The 24,057-nt window shown below is 45.6% G+C and overlaps 1 protein-coding gene across 2 annotated transcripts in view; it reads right to left on the bottom strand.

The window, feature by feature from the left end:
• Nucleotides 1–24,057, bottom strand: part of C2_2H8orf82 (chromosome 2_2 C8orf82 homolog) — a 134,526-nt gene that overhangs the window by 89,557 nt on the left and 20,912 nt on the right. The gene's annotated exons all lie outside the window — the stretch shown is intronic.

The raw sequence follows: 24,057 nt of genomic DNA, 5'->3' as shown, positions 1-24,057 counted from the left end.
TTACAAATTTAGGTAACATAACATAACATTTCCAGCAGCGCATGCTAAAGAACATAACATTTCCAGCAGTGCATGCTAAAGGTGAAACTGAGAGCCCCGCTCCAGGAGGGTTCAGAAACACCCAGTGCTAAGGAATCCATGCCTTTGGAACCAATGTTAACCTAAACCACCACTGCTGGCTCTTCCGGCATGAGGTCAACAGCAGCCAGCAGTTTCGGAACAGCCCTGACTGTCAACATAGGACTTCACAAGCCACATACAGGGGCTGATGAAACAGTGCCACACGGACATTAAAACGGACTGTCTCCTCGTGTTTGTGAATGATAACATTCAGCTTCAATCTATAAAGTTGAGAATATTGTGGGTCTGATGTAAGAGGACTTCCAGTGCTCCTGTTCTCAGTGATGCTATAGGTCTCTCAACAAGATCTTGTCAGACAAGTCAGCCGATGTATGGAATATATGCCTGGTAGTCATCCGCTCACCTCACATCAGCTGCTGTTCCACAAGCAGACTTATGGTGCGCACAATAACTGCTCTGCAGTATTGCCACAAACACAATTGAGAACCAGAAGGGGAATCTCGCTTTTGTGCAAGCACTTACCATGTCCCCATGTGGCACAATTCACTCTGCACAAAGTCTTCCAGCCATGATCACCTATAGAGACCGCAGTCTACACACTGTGGTGGGGCAGTTAAGGAAAACCAAACTTCTGGACAGAAAAGCACGACGGGCGCATGTATGGTGACACTCCTTCCCTTGCCATGAAAGGATATGTGCCTCCACATGTCCAACCATCTTCACCTGCTGAAGATATTGTTGACATTTACTGTTAATATTGCATGAAAGCTTCTTGAAGATTTAGAGGTACTGCTATGTGGCTGGACTGCAGAAAGAACTTGAGACAGATCATACATGTGAATATTGGGGTTACAGGAACATTAAATGACACACATTAGAACCTAAACTTGGGCGAGATGTTTCAGAGGTCCTTCGACACGAGAGAGCACAAGGAAAGGACTCTCCGCCAGCCTCTTGTACGGTGATCGGGGCCTGCGAGCAGCAACAAGCAGAGGCTTTTCACCATGTCAGAGAAATGCTTTCAAGACCTTGTGATGCAGCTGGGGACCCACCGGTTCACTCAATCAATCAGGGAATTTGTAAAGCGCACAACTCACCCGTGAGGGTCTCAAGGTGCTGATGGAAGGAGGGGGGAATGGGTTGAGGCTGCTATTGCTCGAACAGCCAAGTCTTGAGATGTCTCCTGAAGGTAAGGAGGTCCTTGGTCTGACGCAGGTGGGTGGGAAGAGTGTTCCACGTCTTGGCGGCAAGGTGCGAGAATGATCTGCCGCCGGTGGTGGGTCTGCGGATGCGTGGGACGGTGGCGAGGGAAAGATCGGCGGAGCAAAGCTTTCGGGTCGGGGTATAGAAGGAAAGCCATCTGTTGAGATATTCTGGTTCGGTGTTAAGCAGTGCCTTGTGAGCGTGGGTGAGGAGTTTGAAGGTGATTCTTTTGTTGACGGGGAGCCAATGCAGGTCTCTCAGGAGGGCTGTGATGTGGCAGTGGTGGGGGATGTCCAGGATGAGGCGTGCGGCGGCATTCTGGATGCGTCGCAGTCTTTTCTGGAGTTTGGCTGTGGTTCCTGCGTAGAGGGCATTGCCGTCGTCCAGTTTGCTGCTTACGAGGGCTTGGGTGACTGTTCTTCTGGGGGGCATGCAGCTGGCGTGGACTCAGACAAAAGGAAGGGGTGATCCTAGGCCAAAGGGATTTTTTTTATTTATTATTCAATGAGTTTCATTAAGATTTGACAGGAGTTCAGTTCCATTAATGAAAACGTGAAACCAGCGCAAGGACAGTGGCTGTTGCTGTGCTGCTGACTGCAATGCCGATCAATCATTACAGGCAGTGCCTGCTGCGGAGGCTTACCTGGCAGCGTTAGTGCACACATACTCAGGAACACGCTGACTATTAACTAAAGTGAGTGAAGGGCCTCTTCTTTAGTTTGTGATGTGTCTTTAAGGCAAACATTTGAAAACCTCTGCTCACCAATGATGTGGGAGCCTCTAGATCCAGGAGTCCTGGGTTTTCATTACAGCTTAGCTTGTTTGTTCTGCGTGGCTTGAGTAGGAGCTCTGCTGTCAGGTGTCTAACACGGTAAATTATGTACAGTATAAAAGATAACTCTGCTGTACATGGCCACAGCTCGTGAGCTCTATGTAACCTGAGCAGCAGCCCTGTTGTCAGGGGTCTAACAGGGTACATTCTGTACACTATAAAAGATAGCTCTGCTGTCCGTGACCACAGCTCGTGAGCTCTATGTAACCCGAGCAGGAGCTCTGCTGTCAGGTGTCTAACAGGGTACATTCTGTACACTATAAAAGATAGCTCTGCTGTACAATGTTGTCAGGTGTCTAACAGGGTAAATTCTGTACAGTATAAAAGATAACTCTGCTGTACATGGCCACAGCTTGTGAGCTCTATGTAACCTAAGCAGCAGCCCTGTTGTCAGGTGTCTAACAGGGTAAATTCTGTACACTATAAAAGATAGCTCTGCTGTCCGTGACCACAGCTCATGAGCTCTGTGTAACCCGAGCAGCAGCTCTGCGGTCATGTGTCTAACAGGGTACATTCTGTACAGTATAAAAGATAAGTCTGCTGTACATGGCCACAGCTCGCGAGCTCTGTGAAACCCGAGCAGCAGCTCTGCTAGAGACGCCTAACACTGTAAATTATGTAAGTATAGAAGATATCTCTGTTGTATGTAGACACAGCTCGAAAGCTCAGGGTCCAGTGTTACCGCCGTCTGTGGCCACAGCGCGGAAGTTCTGTGTTGTCGAAGGATAGATTGCTCTGCAGTCTAAGGCAAGTATCTCTCGCATCGATATAACAGAGAGGAGCTCTGTTACCAGAATACCGATAGCATGAACTTTCTGCATCACTGAGGGAGGAGGATGGGGGTAAGAGGTGGTGAGTGTGCGGTTTACTATTATTAAAGGAACATTACGCGGACCACAATGGAAAGAAAATACTATGATAAACCTTTCTTGGGCGGATGTGGCTGCAGCCAATATTTGTTTCATATATTTTACCTACAAAATATGCTCACACCTAAGAAGGGACAACGTGTGCAGATCTGTAAGTCTCGGCACAGATCTTCATGTCCTCACTGTGACTGGCCTGGGGCGTGGCTCTGTGCTGGAGAGCGTGTGTACGTGTTTGTGGCTGTCGCTCAACAGGAGCAGTGGACTCTGCTGTGCTATGTGTTGCCACGGAACAACATCCAGGGTCATGACCCAGCACACCGGAACACTACCTCTAGCACCTCACATACCGCTCCGAAGACATACCCCAGTCTATCTGGACTCATCAGCGCCCACCCGCTCCCCAGACAGGTTTGCAGTACACAAGTATGATTACACACACGTACATACGTGCATACATATATACATGGCATGACCAACTGTGGAGTCATGGGGACTTACTACACCCCCACGTGGAAGCTGCCCCCGGGTCCACATGCATTAGCCTGGGCAGTCTGTCATGACTGGACACCGATTACTCCTGGATGTAAGAGGTGTGTGCGCAGTGCTGGGGTACATAAGGGTTGAGGTACCCCCAGGTTGTGACCCCCCTGCATGTCTGTTTCCACAAGGTTTAGTGAGAGTGGCTATGTCCCAGGTCTGCCCAGTCTCCTGTGATATCCCCCCCTCCCATTCCACAGAAAACACTAAGTCCAAGCGTATCTCTGTGGTTTGAGGTCACCAAACCATAAATGTAGCATGAAGGACTCTGCGTCCACCCTCACTGGAGTAAGCCAGGCCCACAGGTCGGACTGTGGCCTAGGGTGCAACACCTAAGCAAAGAATTGAGGTCAGTGGCATGACCAGAGCCACACACCTACTGTGCACTGCTTTAAACGGAAATCGAGGGGAGCAGGTACTCACTCTTTAGAGTACCTGGATGCTCCAGAGAAGTGCCGGTACTCATTCATTGCAGCAGTGCTGAGAAGTGCAGGTACCCTGCCTTTTAAATGGAAGAAGTGCATGTTCTCAGTACCGGACAGTACCTGCCCATTTAAAGCACTGCACCCACACAAAGAGAAGGGTTCACGCCCACCCCACCCATCCTGTCTCCTGAGCAGCTTAGGATGCAGGAGCCGGGCACATGGATCGCACAGCCCTTGACTGGCCAATGGCTGCCTCCCTCCAAGCTATCAAGCACAGGGAGGCCACAGCATGCCTGGGATCTGCAAGGAAAGCAGCGCGACAGCGCACCTCTGGGAGCTGGTTACCATGGAACTGTACAACACCCAAAGCAAGAGGCGCTTTTACATGATTAGTTCCCTAGAAAGCTTGGGACTTAATTGAACAGCTGAGTGGACAGCTGGCCCGAAGCCAAATGAAATTGCTTCCGAGAATAAGATGACTCCTCTGGCCACTTCATCACTTTGTCTTATTCACAGTTCGCCGACTGACTTGACGGGAGTTCTGTACAACTATGAAGAGACATGCTGAGAATGAATGTAAGGTAACCCGGCCCGCTTCCCTAAAGAAGCGGGCAATACCCTCTACTAATGAAAAAACCCGGCTGTTGCTGTGGCCCAGAGAGGGGCGGGCGGCCTGGCATGTAGAGAAGCAGCCTCGGTTCAGCCCAGGGCCCTGCTGGTTCATCAGAGGCGCCTGTGACCTTCGGCTTGCTGATGCTCACTAGCCCGATCGAGGCGGTGAACCCCGAGCGTCACAGAGGCTGCATTTTAAAATATCTGCGGTAGAAATCCTTGTCTACTCAGCAATTTTCAAAGCAAAATAATACCAGTAAGGTAACTGTGATGATTAATGCACCCAGGCATGCCAGACTCAGGAGGAGAGGGGCCAATACACCCCCCCCCCCCAATATTTTGTTTAATCTCCCACTTGCCTGCTCTAAAGTGTAGGCAGTATGGCTAGACGCTGGGATTATTTCCAGTTCCCACTTCCGGTCCATGGCTCCTCCTGGAACATTACCCTCATGTTGAAGTGGGCCACGAGGCGGCCCCGGGCACTGCTCTGTGTACTGCATGGCGTGTTCAGGGCAAACTCTGAGGGTTTTGTTTGTTTTTAAGCCTCGTTTGCTTCAACCGCTGAGGAGCAGCGATTGTGCATTGCATTAAATGTAATGATAGTTTTATCCCTGTCAGAGGATCGACTGCGATCCCCTAGGAGCGGCAACAGTTAAAGCATGTGGCCGAAAACACTGCCATAAACCGCCCCCTCGCCGATAAACAGTGTCTGGACCCCCAACATGCGAGAAACAGGTTTGAACATTGAATTCAGAACATTACAATAGGTGTTAATTAGCAATGCATGTATAAAACAAGATCTCTGGCGCCATCATGTGGCTGTAACATAAACTGCAGGTTTAAGGTAGACAACTATTGGGGTTGGTAATAAACGTTTAATGAACCAACATAAATAACACACAGGTGGATAGCACTTCCTCAAAGGTCAAAGGACCCTTCCTTACATAGATAAGCAGCGCGTGGCCAAATACAAATAGAAAAAAAACGTGCCCTGTGATTCGGCACAGAAGATATCTGGTGGAACGGACAGGGAGCCTAACAAGGTGAACAGAATATAGCTGTTCCGCTAGAACCCCAGCTTTGGTGTATGTGCATTTACTATTTTAACTTCAGCCCTCCAATATTTGATGAAAGTGACGGTTCACAAGCAAACGGGGAGATTAAAAATACATGCTTGTCATTGCGCATGAGTGAAATACACTGACAAACATGGAGCTTAGACAGATGAACACGACCTAGAGAGCCAGCAATGAGTAATTCCATGCTTCAGAGTAGATGGGGTCTGGGATTGTAGGCATCAAAGTAGGCCTGGGCGGAGTTCTGCTACACGGAACACCACGAAATGCCAAAAAAAAAAACTCAGCCACGCTATGTGGAGTTCCGCAAGCACCAGAGTTTGAGTAAGGCGCGCTGTTCGCACTGATTTTCAGCGCAGGAGATTCTCCCACGCTGTAAAATCAGTGCAAACAGCATCTCACAGACCGCCAGAGGATGCTAAATTATTTTTGCCACTCGTGTAAATTTTCTACTCGAGCAGCAGCTTCCTCAACTCGAGTGGCATCTTTCTCATCACAAGCGGTTGCGGCCTACTGTGACCGCTTGCGTTCAGAAATCTCACTCTGCAATTTAGTGATTTCTCTCTCGCGCGCGCTCACCAAATTAACGTTGGCGAGCATGAGAAAAAACGCGCTCCACGTCACTTCGCTGAGTTTTTCGGAACTCCGCGTGGAGTGGGGAAAACTCTGCAAACTCTGCTGGCAGAGCGGAATTCTTCACCCACCCCTACATCAAAGCATGATTTTCTACAAAAAGGATCCAATTCTATCCAACATGCTGGCACCTCTGGATGAATAGTCAATAGCTTTTGGGACCTAAGCACACTGGGCAAAATCTGTGTGGTGAGATACAATCTCACACATCAGGGGAAAGCGTTAAAACTACAGTACTGGGTGCAGCGGTGAGCAGAGATCTGGGACAGTGAAAGGGCGGAGAACCCCGGCCTTGACCAGTCCACCACAATGCAGAGTACACAGTTGCCACCAATTCTTACCACACACTAGGGAGGCGAGAAGGCAGTAGTGAGCCACATGACTGGCAAGCTTTCAGCTCGCTTATGCATGACATTTCTATTTTTTAAAGGGTGACTAGGTGTGCTCTTTTTAGGTTGAAGCCTACCAGACAGCGCAGTGGTGTTTCGTGGTGAAAGGGTTGCAGCTTCTGCTGTTTGCGGGAGGAGCCTCCCCTGCTTAGACTGTTCAGCCTCAGTAGTAAAGCTCAGAAAGGGTTTTACTTAGCCCTGTTTGCAGAGACTATAGGAGGACAGGCCTTCGGAAACCAGTAGCAAACGACCTCAACCACCACGGGTGGGGCCCAGTCTGCCCTGTGGTTTCCAGACAGGGTGCAACAGCGAAGCACCCCTTGGAATGATGCAATTGTTACTGTAGCTCTTGCAAATGGGGAAAATATTATACACATTGTGGCAGAAAAGGTTCTGGTGAGTACTGACCACCAAACTCAAACCTGAAACAGTAGCACAGCTGTAGTGCAGAACGCCATACTGTTCACAAGCGTTTTCTGATTCAGGCTTCAGCTGGAAGGCCAGAGCCTTGATACAGTTGTGTATGGGGACAAATAAGGACGGTAGGTTGACAGATTCAAGTCTTTTAGGTTAGACAAGACTGAAAATAGACCAAGAAGTGGCAAAAATGTTAAGAGCAGAAATATCTGTATTTTGAAGGTTAGAGGTAGCACAAGACCTGGTGAAGCAGGGAAGAACGCTTATAGAACAAAGGCGCACACAAAAGAGATATTTGTCATACTTCTGCAGCAAGAAGAAGGAAATATATTTTAGGTAGATATGGGAAAGCAGACAACTTTGCAACGCAAATCTCAGTGTCCAAGTGAAAAGCCACATACACAAGCTTTATTAATTTCACCTCTTAATACTGCAATAATGGCAAAAAGGCATCAGTGAACTACAGAAGAATGCAAAGTCGAAAGGCAGAAGCTTTCTGGAGGGCTGAACTTGGATGTCTAATGCACCATTCCACAAAATGGAGATTGGGAGTGGTTGATAGCAAGAGGCCAGGGAGCCTGGCATCTTTGAGACTCGAGGTATCATGAAAAGTACTACCCCGAAGTATCACAATAAGTAACTGACACCCGATTAACAATACCCAAAAGTGTTGTTTTTAAAAATCTTGTATTGGATAGGGCTTACATTTAATCACAAATGTAATAATGCATCTTTCCTATACTTTCTTAGTACAACGTAATCTTTTTCTTCACGAGCGTGCATACATCCAAACAAGAATTGTTCCCAATCAAGACCTCTGAAATAGCCCCCCCTGCTTCCCCCCTCAGCACCAGTTGGTGGAGCTCCCTTTGATGAAGCATGACACCTAGTGCGAGTGAGGGGCCGCGTTTTTTAAGAAATGCTTTCTGAAGAGCAGTACCATGTACCATGAGTTGATGTAGAAAGAACAAAAGTGACCTTTGAAAGGTAAAGAAATACTTTACAGTTCAGAGCCTGCCAGACTTGTTTGGACATACTGGTTTGTTAGTAGGGAGACCGTTCCGACACTGGCTCTTTAAAACTCCTCTGTTACCTATTTGTGTCCAGATATCCCGCCATGAAACCAAGACTGGAGGTTCCTGATGGCGAAGAAACCAACCTTGTTTTGAAGCACCTGGTCACACATGGACCTGGTGAACCTGGTCGCTGGGCACCCTTCGGACAAGCAGAGTCTCCTATGTTGATTTTAGATCGGAGACCCCTAGTGACAGCTGAGGCAGTGACTGCCTCCTGCATTGTGCAAGGGGGTGGGAGGTATTGTATGATTGTGAATGGAACATGCGTGCAATACCGTGTGCAGAAACAGAAGTAATGTTAGGAGAGCTGTAACCACGTGACCCTGAATTCGTTGAGCTTGAAACAAGTCTACTTTGAGTATGAAAACTCAAAACCCCTTGGCCTGAAACGTAACAGCAATAAATGATCATGACAGAACCCAGATAAAAATACTTATTTTGACCACTTTTAGAGCTTCACCGTGCTGTTGTCCATAAAGGGAGCAACTATTAAAATAGTTCTGTCTAGACGTATAGGTTTTACCTCAGGAAGAACATGTGGCATTGAATAGCAGTGTAGCGCCTAATCCCATTGTATGTGCTACAAACAAAGCAGACCATATGCACTATTGAAGTGTGATTAGTAGTGAGGGAATGCACTGCTGATGGTGGATATCCCTTCTGTTTGCTTGATTACACAGGTATTTAAGAGATGCTAACCCTGTCTTAGTTCACCTGGTCATGTGTAGTGGCTTGAAGCAGGCAGCTTTGTGAGAGTGTGCTGCAGAAGTGCTCTCAATCCCAGAACTAGACCAGGCTTGCGACATATTGCGTCGGTTTTCTCATCGTTGTTTTGTACTGCTGTTATGTAGCGCACACCAGACTGGGGAGTGGTAGACAATAATAAGGCAAAGGGTTTGGAAGCTGGTTGGAGATTATGTAGATAAAGAGGGATTTTACAAAGACACAGAAAACATGTTTTGCAATTTAAGGAGTAAGCAGTTTGCACAGAATTATACAATTTGCATTACTGCAACACAAAGGCCAACAGGCAAGCTTGGGCACACTTGCAACATAAATCAGTGAACATTTAATTCAGCAGAATCGTGGGGGATAAAGTGTCACAATAAGGTATAACAACCATTGGCAAAGCCAATATGTCTTGTCTATGCAAGCAGTATTTAAACTAGGTTTATGATCCCTTCGTGCTGAAAGGGGTGGGGCAGCGGGGATGACAGCCACGGAGGGGAGTGCACAGAGCACTCCCCTAAGAGCACGTGTTTGGCCGGCCGTCTCAGACCGGCCAAACACACATGCGCAGTAGGCTCTCTCCAGCCCAGCAACATAGTTGCCAGGCTGGAGAGAGCTGCACAGGCTCCATTCTGCCTCCCAGCCAATCCTGACGCTGCTCTGAGCAGCATCAGGATTGGTCGTAGAGCAGACTGGGAGCCTGTGCCTGCAGCTGGAACAAGGGACAGAGGAGCGGCGGCAACGGAGGAGGTACATTTTTTTCTTTATTTTTTAAATTAAATATCCCCACTTCCCCCTTGCGCGCCGCACCCACCCCGCCCGCCCCTTTAAATAGCTGCGAGCCACAACTGAGTCTAAGACTTCTCAGGGAGGTAATTCAGCAGTCAACCAACAGCCCAGCGCTTATCTTATTGGGTAAAATAAAGTAAATTTGGCACACAGCATAAAGTAATACTACACAGTGAAATTTGCATATTCAGATACAGAGTTGTAAACCTGTTTGTGATCGTCAGTGAGGCTCTACACACTTTCAGTACTTGCACCTCACTAACAGAGCGTCCCAGTGTCTACAGTCTCTGGTGTGTAGTATTGGACAAGGCACTGATTAGGCACAGACACATTTCACTTAATAAAAAAAACAAAGCAAAGATGCGCACAACAGTTCATTTCTCTTTCACTAGTTCAAGTTCACCCAGTAAAAGTGTTACTGTTGTATAGAAAAACTGCTTCCCCAATTTCTCAATGCACTTACAGTTTAGGCGCTATGATAACCTGCATTCTGCTGCAGTTCTGATGGGTTTGGACAAGTGCGTTCAGCAGTTCTGTTCCTGAACCAGTAGCACTTGGGTTGCAGGGGTGCAGCTGCAACGCCACTAGTAACCTGACAGCTAGGAGAGAGAGAGAGAGAGAGAGAGGAGCGTGGTGGCTCAAAGGGTGCTCTTGAGTTTGACAGTAGCAACCTCCTTAGGCCAGCTGCAGACTCTGCTTTTATGACAGGTGCTATCTGCAGGCATCTGTAAGGCTGTCTATCATGATCAGGGAAGCACTCCCATCCTTGGACATGAAGAACCTAGAAGTGGAACAAATGGGGTGGTTGGGATCTCACTTTTATACACACTCCTTCCAGACAGGGGATGTGGATGCACTCTCCAAGATTTCAAAACCAGTTTGGGTTGGTTCTCTTAAAAATGTTTTCTGGCTGTTCCTCAGCCACAGCCTTTCTGAAAGGTGGTGACAATCACAGCAGGTACCAATGATGATGGTCCAAGTGGAAGTATATAAAACAAGTGCACAATGACATGCGAGATCTCCACACCTAGCTTTCATCAGCCTTCTTAAGCCATAATCATGGACTGTCAAGTGGGCATGCCCTGCCTAGGAACTTCATAGCCCAATAGAACCTGCAGTTACGTCGCTCACCCCCACCTTCCACCAGTGGCAGCAATCAGCAGCCCTTTGCTAAGAATGGCTGCATCTACTTTCTAAGGGAAGCCCTGCCTCTATCCTCTTACTTCAGTGTCTGGGGCTCCACCCTGTAACCATAGGAATGCAGTCAATACACTTTCACGGTCTCAAGAAGCTGTTTAAACCCTACGTCTTGTGCCAGGTTAATCAAGGAACCATTTAAAGTGGACCCCATTGGTCCCAGTACTCGGACTCTCACCGTACAGAGTCCTGTTATCAAACATGTGCCATACACTCACTGTACATACATGTTTGACACACACAATGACTGTCAGCACAAGGATCTGTGGTTCACAAAAAAGCAGACCTGTACACAAGAGGGGATTATGTGCTCCTTGACACAGACAAAAGTCTTTTCACACTAAAGATTCACAAAAACCCAGTACACTTCCTTTACTGCTTTGGGTGACTTAACCAGAGCATAACAAGTAGTTCTTTGCTCACTATTAGAGCATGTGTTGCATGCCACTCCAGATCAGAGAACAGTTTCTCAACTTCGCATAACCAGGGATTGGCCTAGCACATCATAGATGTGTTCCCTAGGAAGCAATCTGTGCCGATAACGGACACCGAGTACTCTCTACCCTTGTCATCACGTTGAGCAGCATTGCTCCAACTCCCTTGCCAGAAGCAATAGCCAGCACAATAAAGGGCTGCCCATAATCATGAGGCTTCAACACAGGGCCAAAGCATAGTGCTGCCTTCAGGTCCTCAAAGATCTTGTAACAATGTGCAGGTCAAATCTCTATCTTAGGCTTGGGTATCAGGGCTGTAACTTTGGTAGCATAGTTGGTCACAAAGTTCCCATAATACTAAGCAAGTCCTAAAATTACTTATATTTGAGTTTAGGTGGTGGGCACTTCTCACTCCAAAACAGACTGACTTTCAGCATCCGATGGGCAGATTCTCTTGTTGCTCATCTGATGCCCAAGGTAGACTACAGAGGACTGCTCTACCGGGCATGCGCTTTGATGGACAATTTTGCTTCCTGTTATGACCAACATCTGTTCTAGGTGCCCCCTCTGGTTATCCCATTAATTGCTAAAGATGGCAGCATTGTCCACATGAGTCACACAAAACTCGTCCAGCCTTAAGGGAACATAGTACCCTAGGTGATAAAAATGTCAGAAGCATTTGCGAGCCCAAAAGGCATGAGTGCCAAACTAATAAAATTCCTCTGCCAATCAGAATGCAAGTATTCTCCTTGAACTAGGTGTTAATGTGATTTGCCAATATCCACTGGCAGATCAAAGGGCCTCAAGAAGAGAGCAGTACCCAGCCAGTCTACTAACTCATCAGCTCTGGGAATTGGTGGTGCATCAGTCTTGGTTGCCTCATTAAGGACCCAGCAGCCCATGCAAAACGCAAGGCTGTGGATCCTTGTTTGGGCACTAGTACTACTGGATCGGCCCAAGGACCCCAGGAATGCTCAATTACACCCAAGTCCAACATCGTGGCAACCTCTGATTTGATGCACTTCTGGACTAAGGGCGTGATCTAGATATTGGCAGGTGGGTTTCTCCGCCACAATGGTGACAGATATCCTGTCCTCCGAAATTGAAATTCCATTGTTTAATATGGCATTTATGTTTCAGCGGACGGGATATCGGTCACGGCTGTAACGGAGTACACGTCTGCTGAAATCCAAATCAGGCCCCAGTATGACATCCTGTAAACCCTGCTTTTATTTAGCAACCCTTCCCCTGCACCTACACCATGCACATGGAGAATGGGCCAACCTGTGGTAAACAAAAAAAAGATGGTAAAATCATCCTAATACCTCTCTCCACTCCCTTTGCTGCTCCAGAGCCAGCTCTAGAGCACATTGTACCAAGTCAACAAAACCTCTGTAATGATGTAACATGGCTCCATGCCAGAACACTGGGCATGGAACCAGCTTGTTCTGAGGCTCTGTCATGCAGGGTTCTCTGCATGACAGTTGATATGCTGGCTGTTGGTTGAGGCTGTAATAAATACCTCCTACCACATATCTTCATCTGGTGTGGATTCACTTTATTACACTGGCGATGCTTGGGCGGAGAAAGGAACACAGAGGAAGGGACAGCCTCAACAACAACAAAGAAGGAAGAGCTTGGATTATTTAAGAGAAAAACGGAGATAACTTACAGAGACGTGCTGGGAGAGGATCGAGCGTCTTGCAGCATGTTCTAGCGGAGAAAAGTGTGAAATTGCGGTTGTAGGGGCTTTGTGGAAAGCTGTTTGAGCATTTACTGAGGATCAAAGTGGTCTCTGTATGCTTCACGACGTCAGAAGGTCAGTGAGCAATTGGAAAAGGACTGAAAGCTGTGGGAATTGTTGGCGGCCATCTTGAGTGTAGTGAAAGGAGAAAAACAAGCCAGATTGACTGAAGAAAATAGACTGGATGTTTGGTTGCGGCCATTTTGAGTGAGGAAAACGATCCGAGATTGCTCAAAGAGAAAGCAAGCCCAACTGCCTGAAGAAAACGGACCAAATGTTTCGTGGCGGCCATCTTAGTTGAGGAAGAAGGAATTTATTTTTTAAAACATTTTTTTTTACAGCGCAATTGTTGGAGGACATCGAAGAAGAACATCGACGGTCTATTGGAAGTTGAAACTTAGACGGAGACTGGATAAGGATCACTATATTGGTTTGTGGTCACGGGAATATACATTTCTTTGGAAACTTTATTGCACTTGTGGAATACAAGTATTGGGCGTTGTAAAATGAATTAAACTGAAAAGGTCGTCTCTGCGGTGACAAACACACCTGAAGACCCATGTTTGATATAGCGGCATTGTGCTGGGACATACAGTGACTGGCACACCTTTTGGACTTTAAGTACTTTTAGCAACTAGTAGGGTTTGGAATATATTGTGGGGAAGAAGTGTTTTACACCTCTTGTGAGTATGCAGAATGTTACAGCGCCGCCGTTTTTCTGGTCAGATCCAGGAGAACCGGTTATTAAGTGGAAGAAATGGAAAAAGATTTTTGAGAATTATGCCAGGGTGTGTGGTACGAATTTGAGTGGTGAAAGGAAGCAGGCACTTTTGTTACATTGTTTAGGGGGTGAAGGACAGGAGGTGTTGGAAAATCTACCTCCATTGTCGCAAGCTGATCAGAGGGGGTTGAATGAATATGAAATATGTGCAAGACAACTAGATTTACATTACTTGCCAAAGATTAGTACTATTATGGAAAGGTACCATTTTGGTTTGCGGGAGCAAGGGAAAGAGGAGAGTGTTGAAGAATATATTACGGCTTTACGGAAGTTGGCTTCAAGTTTTAAATTTGGGGCGTTGGTAGAAGAAAGGATTAGAGATCAGTTTGTGCTGAGGTGTTGCAGTGATAAAGTGAGGGAAGAACTCTGGCTAAAGGACGAGCCACCGTTGGATGAGGTTGTTAGTATTGCAAAAAGGGTAGAGCATATGTTAAAGTGTGTTGGAGAACTAAGTAAAGCACATAAAGAAGACAAGGTCAGTGTTAAAACACAAGAAGTGGAGTGTCAAGTAATACAAAAAGATGAGAAGGAAAAAAAGTATGAGGGTGTCCGTGAGAAAGGTGTTGTAATAGAAAATAGCGCAGGAAAGACACAGGGGAATAGGAGGTTTGCAACACCTTTTCAAGGAAATTGCTACAGATGTGGAAGATTTGGACACATGGCTAATGCAAGTGAGTGTCCTGCTAAAAGGGTTACTTGTAATGTTTGCGGAAAAAGAGGACATTTTGGAAAAAATTGTAGGATGAGGAATAAGAGAGATTCTAGATCAGAAATAAAGGAAGTCAGTTTTCAAGTTAGTGAGAGTGAGGTGGAACATCCCTCTGAGTGGGTTTTGGTGGGGGATGTTAGAGTCAAAATGAAATTTGATTCGTGCTCTCACATCACGTTTCTCTCAAAGGATTTTTTTATGAAGAATTTTCAAGGAAGGAAGAAGCTGTTCAAACCTAATATTAAACCTACGGGTTATGGTGGGTTGCCAATTAAGTTATTAGGTTATTTTGATGACTGCATTGAGTACAATGGTAGGTTCACTGATGCTAGGATTTATGTTGCTGAGAGGGGTGATAATTTGTTGAGCTGGAGTCATCAAGCACGCTTGGGTGTCATTCTCAATCCTAATGCACATCCATCTGTTCAGGTACAATCTATTGAGGGTGACGAAAACAAGTTTGTGAGAGCTTTTGGTGAATTGTTCAGTGACACCTTGGGGTGTTTAAAGGGGTACAATCACCATATTAAGTTGAAACAGGGCGCAGTACCAGTTGTGGCAAAAGTTAGACGCATTCCCATTTGTGTCCAAGACGCTGTACAAAAAGAGATAGATAAATTGTTGTCCACTGGTGTTATACAGCCTGTAGAGGCAACGGAGTGGTTAGCTCCCATTGTTGTGGCACGTAAACCAAATAATGAAATCCGTCTATGTGTGGATCTTCGTGCCTTAAATAAAGAAGTGGTGGTTGACAATTTCCCACTTCCCAATATTGAGGAATTAGTATCATCGTTGGATGGTGCTTGCTATTTTACCACTCTGGATATGGCATCAGCATACCATCAGGTTCCGTTGAGTAAAGAGTGTCAAGAATTAACGGCTTTTATTACGCCAATGGGGGCCTTCAAGTTTTTGCGTATGCCGTTTGGGCTGGTTTCTGCGGCCTCAGTATTCCAGACGATTATGGAAGATCTTTTTAAAGGCATTTCAGGCGTAAAGTGCTACCAGGATGATGTATTAATATGTGGGAGAAACGTGAGAGAAAATGATGAGAGGGTGCATGCTGTGCTTAAAAGGATGCTTGATGCTGGGTTATCTCTTAGGCGAAGCAAATGTAAATTTGGAGTCACTGAACTGGACTATTTGGGTCATCATATTTCACGGCAGGGGGTGAGTCCTAAAAAGGATTTGGTGGACACTATCAAAATGTTAAAAGAACCGTGTACAAAAGATTAGGTTTCTTCATTCTTAGGTATGGCAGAATTTTATAACAAATTTATACGAAATTTTGCAGATAAGACAGTAAATCTAAGGAAGTTGATGTGTAAGAATGCAGAGTTTGTTTGGACAGAAGAGTGTGGTACAGAATTTAAACAAGTAAAAAATTATCTCAGGAATGCACCAAACTTACAAGCTTTTGTACCTGGGAATCCCACTTTCATTGTTACTGATGCGAGTATAAAGGGGCTGGGTGCTCTTCTTTTTCAGATCAGGAAGGGCCAAGAGGTGCTAATAGCTTGTGCTTCAAGATGCTTGAAAGGGGCAGAGATATGTTATTCTGTTATAGAGTAGGAAGCGTTGGCAATTTTCTGGGCCATAAACAAGTTCAAAAAATTTGTGTGGGGATCTTCTTTCGTAGTCAGGTCTGATCATAAACCCCTGAAAGAAATTTTTGAGAAGAAGGGTTTGGACTCGATTTCCTCGAGGATCAGGAGATGGGTCATTTCCTTACAGGAGTATAACTTCATGTTTGAATACATTCCGGGAAAGACAAATGTAACGGCAGACTGTCTGTCGAGATTGGTGGAGGTGGTAGAGAATGATAAATCTCAGGATGAAAATGATCAATGTGATGCTGAGTGTGGCATAAGAGTTTGTGATGTTACGCTGGGGGCTGTAAAGGAAGATGAATGGAGGGATGAGTTGCAAAAGGATAGTGAATTGTGTTCTGTGATGTCTCTGTTGGATCAGCATAAGTCTCGAAGTCTGGTTAAACCTTGGTCGTTAGTTGCGAATGAGTTAGCCGTTGTTGATGGTGTTCTAATGAGGGGCACAAGAATGATTCCCCCATTGAGTTTGAGAGAAGTCATCGTGAACATGGCTCATGAAGGGCATATGGGCATTTCTAAAACCAAAGAGCACATCCGTCAGGATTTCTGGTGGCCTGGATTAGATTTGATGGTGGAACGTACTGTTAGGGAGTGTACACCTTGTCAAGCTAGTGATAAGGTACTCAAACCAAGATGTTCACCTATGGTTTGTAGAAGTTTACCAAAAAGTCCATGGGATGAATTAGCTATCGATATTGTGGGGCCATTGCATGGAGAACATCAGACTCCTTACCTGTTGGTGTTGCTGGATTTGTATTCACGATGGGTGGAGGTGAGTTTGGTGAGAGAGATCACTTCTCAATCTGTGATCAGTTTTTTAGAATCTGTGTTCAAACGCGAGAGTTTTCCTAACTCTATTCTTTCTGACAATGGTCCGCAGTTCTGTTCTGCTCAGATGGAGGAGTATTTTGTAAAATGTGGAATTGTACATAAAAAAATTGCATTATATCATCCAGAGGGGAATGGTGCTTTGGAGAGATTTAACAGGACTTTAAAGGAGAGTATACAATTAGCAAAGGTAAACTGTTTAGATTGGAGAAAAGAACTGCAGGGTCATATAACAGCTTACAGGTACACTCCTCATGCATCAACGGGGAAGACTCCTTTTGAACTGCTCAGGGGAAGGTCTCCAAATACTTGTTTGTGTCCTGGCTGGATGGTTGCTGGGAAGGGTTTGAAAAACAATGGTATTGGGGAATGGAGAGACAAAGAAGTGTCTCTGCAAAGCAAAAGGAAGATTTATGTTGATAAAAGGAATAATGCGAAAGTTACAAATTTTGAGGTTGGAGATAAAGTAAAGGTCAAAGCTCCTGTTGGGTGTCAAAATTGGGCAAAATATACCTCTCCAAAAACTATCATTAAGCTCTTTAAAAATTATGTCAAGACGGATGATGGTCGCATCTGGAATCATAGTCGTGTAGCACATTTTGGGGGGTGTGGTGTGGCCGACAGGAGAGATGATACTTCTTATCGTTTTCCCTCTGACATTGATTTAAGGTCTGATAATACTCGTAGGAGTGTCAGAACACGCAGGTTTCCTTTACATTTGCGTGATTTTGTGTAGTTCTTTCTACCCTCTTTTTCTTTCTGTTCAAATGTGTTTTTTGTTCTCATGTTATTTCTGTTCTAATGTAAAGAGGAAGAAGTGTAATGATGTAACATGGCTCCATGCCAGAACACTGGGCATGGAACCAGCTTGTTCTGAGGTTCTGTCATGCAGGGTTCTCTGCATGACAGTTGATATGCTGGCTGTTGGTTGAGGCTGTAATAAATACCTCCTACCACATATCTTCATCTGGTGTGGATTCACTTTATTACAACCTCCTTCTAATTACTGTGAAAAAGGTCAGGAAGAAGTTCATTATATTCCTCAACTTCCTCTGATACTGACAGGATGTTCTCTGTAAAATCTCATTAGAAGTATGGCTTAAGACGGTTCATATGGAACACTATTTGTGGCTCCCACGTGGCCCCTGTGCCCATCAAGTAGTGCTCTTCAAATTCTTTCAGCACTAGGTTGTGTGGTCCACACCAGTTATCTTCCAAAGCCCTGGAACGCATAGGCTTCAACACCAACACCTAATGACTCTCCTTGGATCCAATTAGTGTCATTTTGTGGTCATAACATTCCTTCATCACCTCTGGGATTGCCTGAAGGGTTTTCGTCTCTTGCCTCTTGTATTGAGCTATCAAATTCTTGAAGCCACTGCATACTTCTGGGATGATTCTGAGGATTCTTTCCAACCGTCTTGTACTAAGGTGACTGAACTACACACGGGGGCAAATAGAAATTCAAAGGGAAGACTGGAACCAACTCCTTTCTGAGGGATATCTCTGTAGATGAACAAGAGACTTGGCAGGAGAAAAATCCAATTCCTCTCGAGGTTTTTTTACATCGTTTTCATCATGCTCCGAAGGGTCTTGTTAAATATTTCCACCAACCCATTTGTCTGTGGGTGGTATACTACTGATAAGTGGTAGATCACACCAGCTTTCTCCCACATCTCTCTCACATAGAGTAGCTACTGTTTGTTCACTGTTTGGGAAAAAAGTCTTAGGAATTTAAACCCTAGAAAAGATCCCTAAAAGTGCCGGTTATTACAGTTGCAGTTGTTCTCTTCCCAAATATAACACTTGAATACCTGGTGGCATGGTCTATGACAACCAAGATATACTTGTTGCCTGATGCTGAGGGGGATGGGGCAAAGTCAAGTAAACCAACAATGCCAGTGCCCTCCTGCTCGAATGGAACCCCTCCTATTGGCAGTAGCACTAACAGTCTTACCTCCTGACTTACTAATCAATTGGCAAGTGGGATCAATTCTACAGAACCTCTCTGTGCAACCCTAGCCAATAGACTTTGAAATCCAACCTAGACTGGGTTGTTTTGTGCCCATGTGACCTGCTAAATGCACCTCACAGACCAGTGATAAGAGGACATTCCTGTGCACTAGGGTAACTATTAGTCTCTTGCTCTCTCACAAGCTCATGGTACAGTAGTCCATAATCCAGGCCAACATAATGCCTTCCCCAACCACTCACTTGCTGACCCGTTCCTGTGCTTCATTCTGAAGTCCTAAATGTGTAGGGCACTTAACATGCCTGTCAGAACTTCTGGGTAGGTCCTCTAGCAGGTATGAAATCCTGCAGCTCTGGCAGTGACCTAGACTCCAACACCTGGACTGCTTCTGGTGTTTCATCCTGCCACTTGTTGTGCCTTACAGAGTCTTCCCTAATCTGGTCTAGTCCTTGCAAATTTGGAATTGTCCCAGTCTCTGACAATGACATGCAGATGGTGCTCTGGTCAACAGAGCCAACATTGCCCAAACTATGTAGCCTTCTGGTCCTGGTACTAAGCCATGGGCAATCAGATCACTGGCCAAGAGACATCCCAACCCGTACATCAAACATTGCTGCCTTGGCAATGATTTCTACCTCAACTCAGGCAAATGGGCTCCCCATTTTGTCCCCAGTGACTACCATACCGTGCTGTTGGCAGCAGGGAGAAAGTCATTGGGTTTGAGGTACCTCCATAGTCCTGTAATCACCTGTATACCTCAGGGCAGGAACCTTCATCTCACTGATACATGCTTCCAACACAAATCTCAAGATATTTGGATATGTGTCCTTTATAGCATCTGGGTCCCTTTCTTAAATGTCCTGTGCTATTAGGGTGAGTGGCACGAGCCTTCTCAGTTATATTCAACACACTCACTATAATGGGTGCAGCCGATTCAGGCTCATTCAACTGACAGTCTCCTTTGCAGTGTCTCTCCTTGTGACACCTACACAAGAAATCACTTTCAGCTTGGAAAGACCTTCCTGTCTACCCTTTTCCATAACTTCCTGTCATGGACCCAAATTCCCTTTGCTAAAATGTCTTCCCTTGGAACTTTGGAAATTGCCATGGCCCTTAGCCTCTGGTTTGAACAGGTCTGTCAGGAGTTTCTCTCTCTCTTTGACTTAGATATGTGCTCTTGCAACTATTTGTTAAACCTGTTAGCTAACCACTTAAAGACAAACAGTGCAAGCTTTCCTGGATTTTTCTCTGTCAAGTCAGATAGGTTTTGCCTACGGGGGGTTGAGCACTCCTCACCGAGTCATCTGGTCATCACAGACCTTCCAGAGGCTCAAATAATAAGATACAGGACAAATCTAAGTTTAAAACGGAACACCTACCCTCTCTTGCTCCCTTTGAATTATTTAAGGTACTTAGCTGGCTTCAACCCAAACAGTCTTACCAGAGCTTCCGACATTTGTCCATTGTTTATCTGATCTGCTACAGGCATGCTCCCTGAAGCTGCTGTTCCTACTATATTCATTATAGTTGCTGCTTTAGACACATCATTCAAAGCCTGTGCTCTCCAAGCAATCTCAGAAATGCACAAACAATTCCTAAATATCCTAGCCTTCACCGTGCATGGCCATAAGCTCATTTTGGAACGTTTGGCAGGTACTCCTGCAGAGTTGGAGGGGTAATATCTTTCTTAGAAGTGGCTGCCTTCGTTGAGATCCTGTGCTTCTCTTCCTATATAAGCGATCCTCTTTTTCTAATCCTCGCTCTTGTTTTTCTTTTTATTTCATTTTTCCACCCTTGCCTTTTCCTCCCTCATTGTTCTTCTTTCCTATCTGGTCCATTCTCCTTGCATTCTTGCTTCCTTCCCCTTCTATCCCCCTCAAACTAATCTCAAATTCTTCCTCTCGAAAACCATGGCCTTCTCCTTTTCCTCAACTTTTGCCTTTAGGAGGGTCGACATCAAGTTCAAGGTTTCATTCAAACTTAATCCACCAAAGGGAACGACTCCTACAGTAGGTGACAGAGGTGGTGATGGGGGAGGGAGTGGAGTGATGTGAAAGGAAATGTGTTGGGGTGACCAAAGAAAGCAAATGTGGGGCCACAGTTGGAATGTGTCTGAGAAATACCTGTGCTAAGACACTAAGAGAGCCTGACACCACACCACTCCCCGTTGGGTTCCTATAATAGTACCCTCTCCAGAGTCCATCACAGTTTCTTCCAATTTCTCTAAATGGTACTTTACAAAACATACAAGGCTCTCCCTTTATTTGTTTCTCCTCAACCACAGATACTTCTTTGCTCTTGCTCACACTGTCTCTGTTTTCATCATCCTCCATGCATCACTCTTACCTTCCTGTGCCCTCACGCTTCTCTGCCATCACTATATTCTGCAATCACCTTCAACTGCTGTCACGTCATCACCATCCTCTGTCAACACCATCCCCCTCCACTGCCATGACCCTTCTCTGTACTGATATCACCTCATGACATACTCCTCTGCCTTGCCCCAAGCCATTACCTTCATCTATAATCCTCACCTCCTTTCATCACCCTCCTCAGCCATCAATCCTACCCTCTTTTGCCATCACTCTCCTTTGACAACCTTCTCTACCATCTCTCTCATCCTCCTCCACTGTCAACCTGCTCTTTCATTAACCACTCCGCCACCTCGCTTCATAGAAGCGGCTCCCCTAGCAGGTCTCTAAAGGTTATGGCAACCTCGCTGGGGATGCAATCTGATGGCAAGAGGCTGAGGGTGATGTAGTAACTCTGAAAGCCCCTGCAACTCTACTGCCTTCAGGACAGATTCTCTAGTACGTCTCAGCCTAAGCCATGCCCACAGACATATGCTGCTTGGGCCTGGATGCTGCGTTAACTACAAAGGAATCTGGAAAGGGGACATAGTTCTGGGGGAGGCCACAGAGCTACTGGTGGGGAGGTAACACTCGTGGGAGTACAAGTGGGAGGACAAACTGCTGACGACGTGACCACAAATATTGGGGGGTTATAATATTTGCTATATAGAAGGCCAAAAGCCATACGCATTTCCGGAAGGATATATCGTCACCATCACTTTTCAGCTAGAGCTCGAGCGCCAGTTAGAACGATCACAGGATAAGAGGGGGATATCCACCTGCTAGGGAGTGTTCTGCTAACAAGGAGGGAACTGGGGAGACAGGTTAGGTTAGGAGGAAAAGTAATAGGGAAAATACAATAGCTAAGAGGGACAAAAAGAGACATGGAACTAAAAAAGATATTTTACAACAATATTCCTGCCAGGGAGGGACATAAGCTGTTGGAGCTTGTATACTGGCAAGGGGACAGACTGCAGATGGTACAAAATGCTGGGGGGGGGACACAGACCTGCTGTTCTGTGGCCAAGCTGTGGTGCCAAAGATTCAGATACAAAATGCTGCAAGGGGTGTTGACTGTGGAAGAGGGGACATGGACACCAGCTGCAACAATATGCATCGAGGGAAGAGGCAAAAATATGCTGCGGGCTGCCTGTCAAGAGGGCGACAGAGAGAGGCTCAAGAAAGCTACCAAAGGAGGACAGGACTTTCATTGTGCCCTGGCCTATGACAGGCCTTTCCTTGATCCGAATTGACCATTTTTTTTTCATAATGACGGGGACACTTAGATGCTTTCAGGAGGTGATTTCCTAGTTATCACATGTAGCAGTCAGGAGGAATGAAGTAAAATACCCTCTCCTTCTCTCACACCTGCTGCTAACACTTCTCAGGAGCATCTTAAAGATGGTGGGGGGCCCTGGGCCAAACGTGTTTTGGGGGCCCCTTTGGAACACCTTTGAATTTAAGATCCAATTTCAGTTCTTTCATGCACTCTTTGTTTAGGTCACTGGTATTCGTCCAAATTCTTATATGTGTTTACATCTACAATTCAGGGATAGTGACGTATGTTTTCAACATTGTAACAGCGCAGCTGCTCACTAATATTACCGCAAATCTCCAATTTCTGGTATCTGTTTTGATCTAAAATAAACGTTTTATGGATGTTGCATGAAACACAAACACAGCATTTCTCTGCAAAATGTCTAACAGATTCTCACACATCACCCAAATTAAAAATAAAGGAAAGCCGTATTTACAACAATCTGTTTAAGAATTATTCAAAGTAATCAGGGCAAGACTATGCGGAACAGAGCTGACTCTATCGGAGTGGGGAGGGCTGAAAGGCTGGCCAGAGCCCACATTACCCATGACTTAAAGCGTCCCTGACACTCATTTTATTCATCACTGCACAAGGCCATTAAAAGGAGGTTGTATTTTTTTTTTTTTTACTTTGCACGTGCTTTTTCTAAAACGTGAAGGCTTTTCCAAACGTATCAAAAGAGCTATTTTATTGTGAATCCTGTATTGCCTGCCAAAACATGCTCACTGGATGAGCTAATTTCAGCATTACATACAAATGCGAGTTCTGTTTAAGGGTAAACCCCTTCGTTCTGTCTGTAAGATGCACACCTGGAGCACACCTGGAGCGTTTCTGGGACATGAGAGCTCTCTGTGCTCAGCTGTCTCAGTTCTGCAAGCGCGTTGGCTCCAGGAAACCCAGTCAGACATCTGGTGCCAGCTGAGCCACGTAGGAGAAATATATGGTCTTAAATATATAACTTCTGAACAGTGGCAGTAACCCTTATATACATGACAAGGTTTGGGTAGTGTTAAAACTCCCTCTTTTTAATGTATCGTTTCTAAATCCTACATTTGTAACAAGTGATGAAATGTGACTCTTATACCCTCTAAATATTTGTAGTACGATTTGCTGTGAGCAGCCCAGTAAATTAGGGCATGCACAACGTAAAGGTAAAATGTTCTTCAGCACAGACCCGACAACACGTGGATTTAGAAAGCCAACCTTTATACAATGGTCTAAATTAATTTCTATTTAGAAGTACCCGTCTGAATCTAAAAAAGTAATACAAGGCCTTAGGAGTTAGTGGGGCCCATCAGCTACTGCTGTGGTCTAAGGTCCTCAAATACACCACACGTGGCTCTCTTACATGATTTCAGGCTCAAGAGAACCTCTATCTGTAGACTATGCGGTGCCCACAGGTAAGAAAACTCTCCTTGCATTTTGGCCCATCCATGCCAGGTCAA

This window comes from Pleurodeles waltl, chromosome 2_2 (genome assembly GCF_031143425.1).
Source record: "Pleurodeles waltl isolate 20211129_DDA chromosome 2_2, aPleWal1.hap1.20221129, whole genome shotgun sequence".
In the NCBI taxonomy this organism is placed as follows: Eukaryota; Metazoa; Chordata; class Amphibia; order Caudata; family Salamandridae; genus Pleurodeles; species Pleurodeles waltl.
The sequence above is the reverse complement of the archived record's forward strand: the minus strand, read 5'-3'. Positions and strand labels throughout refer to the sequence as shown.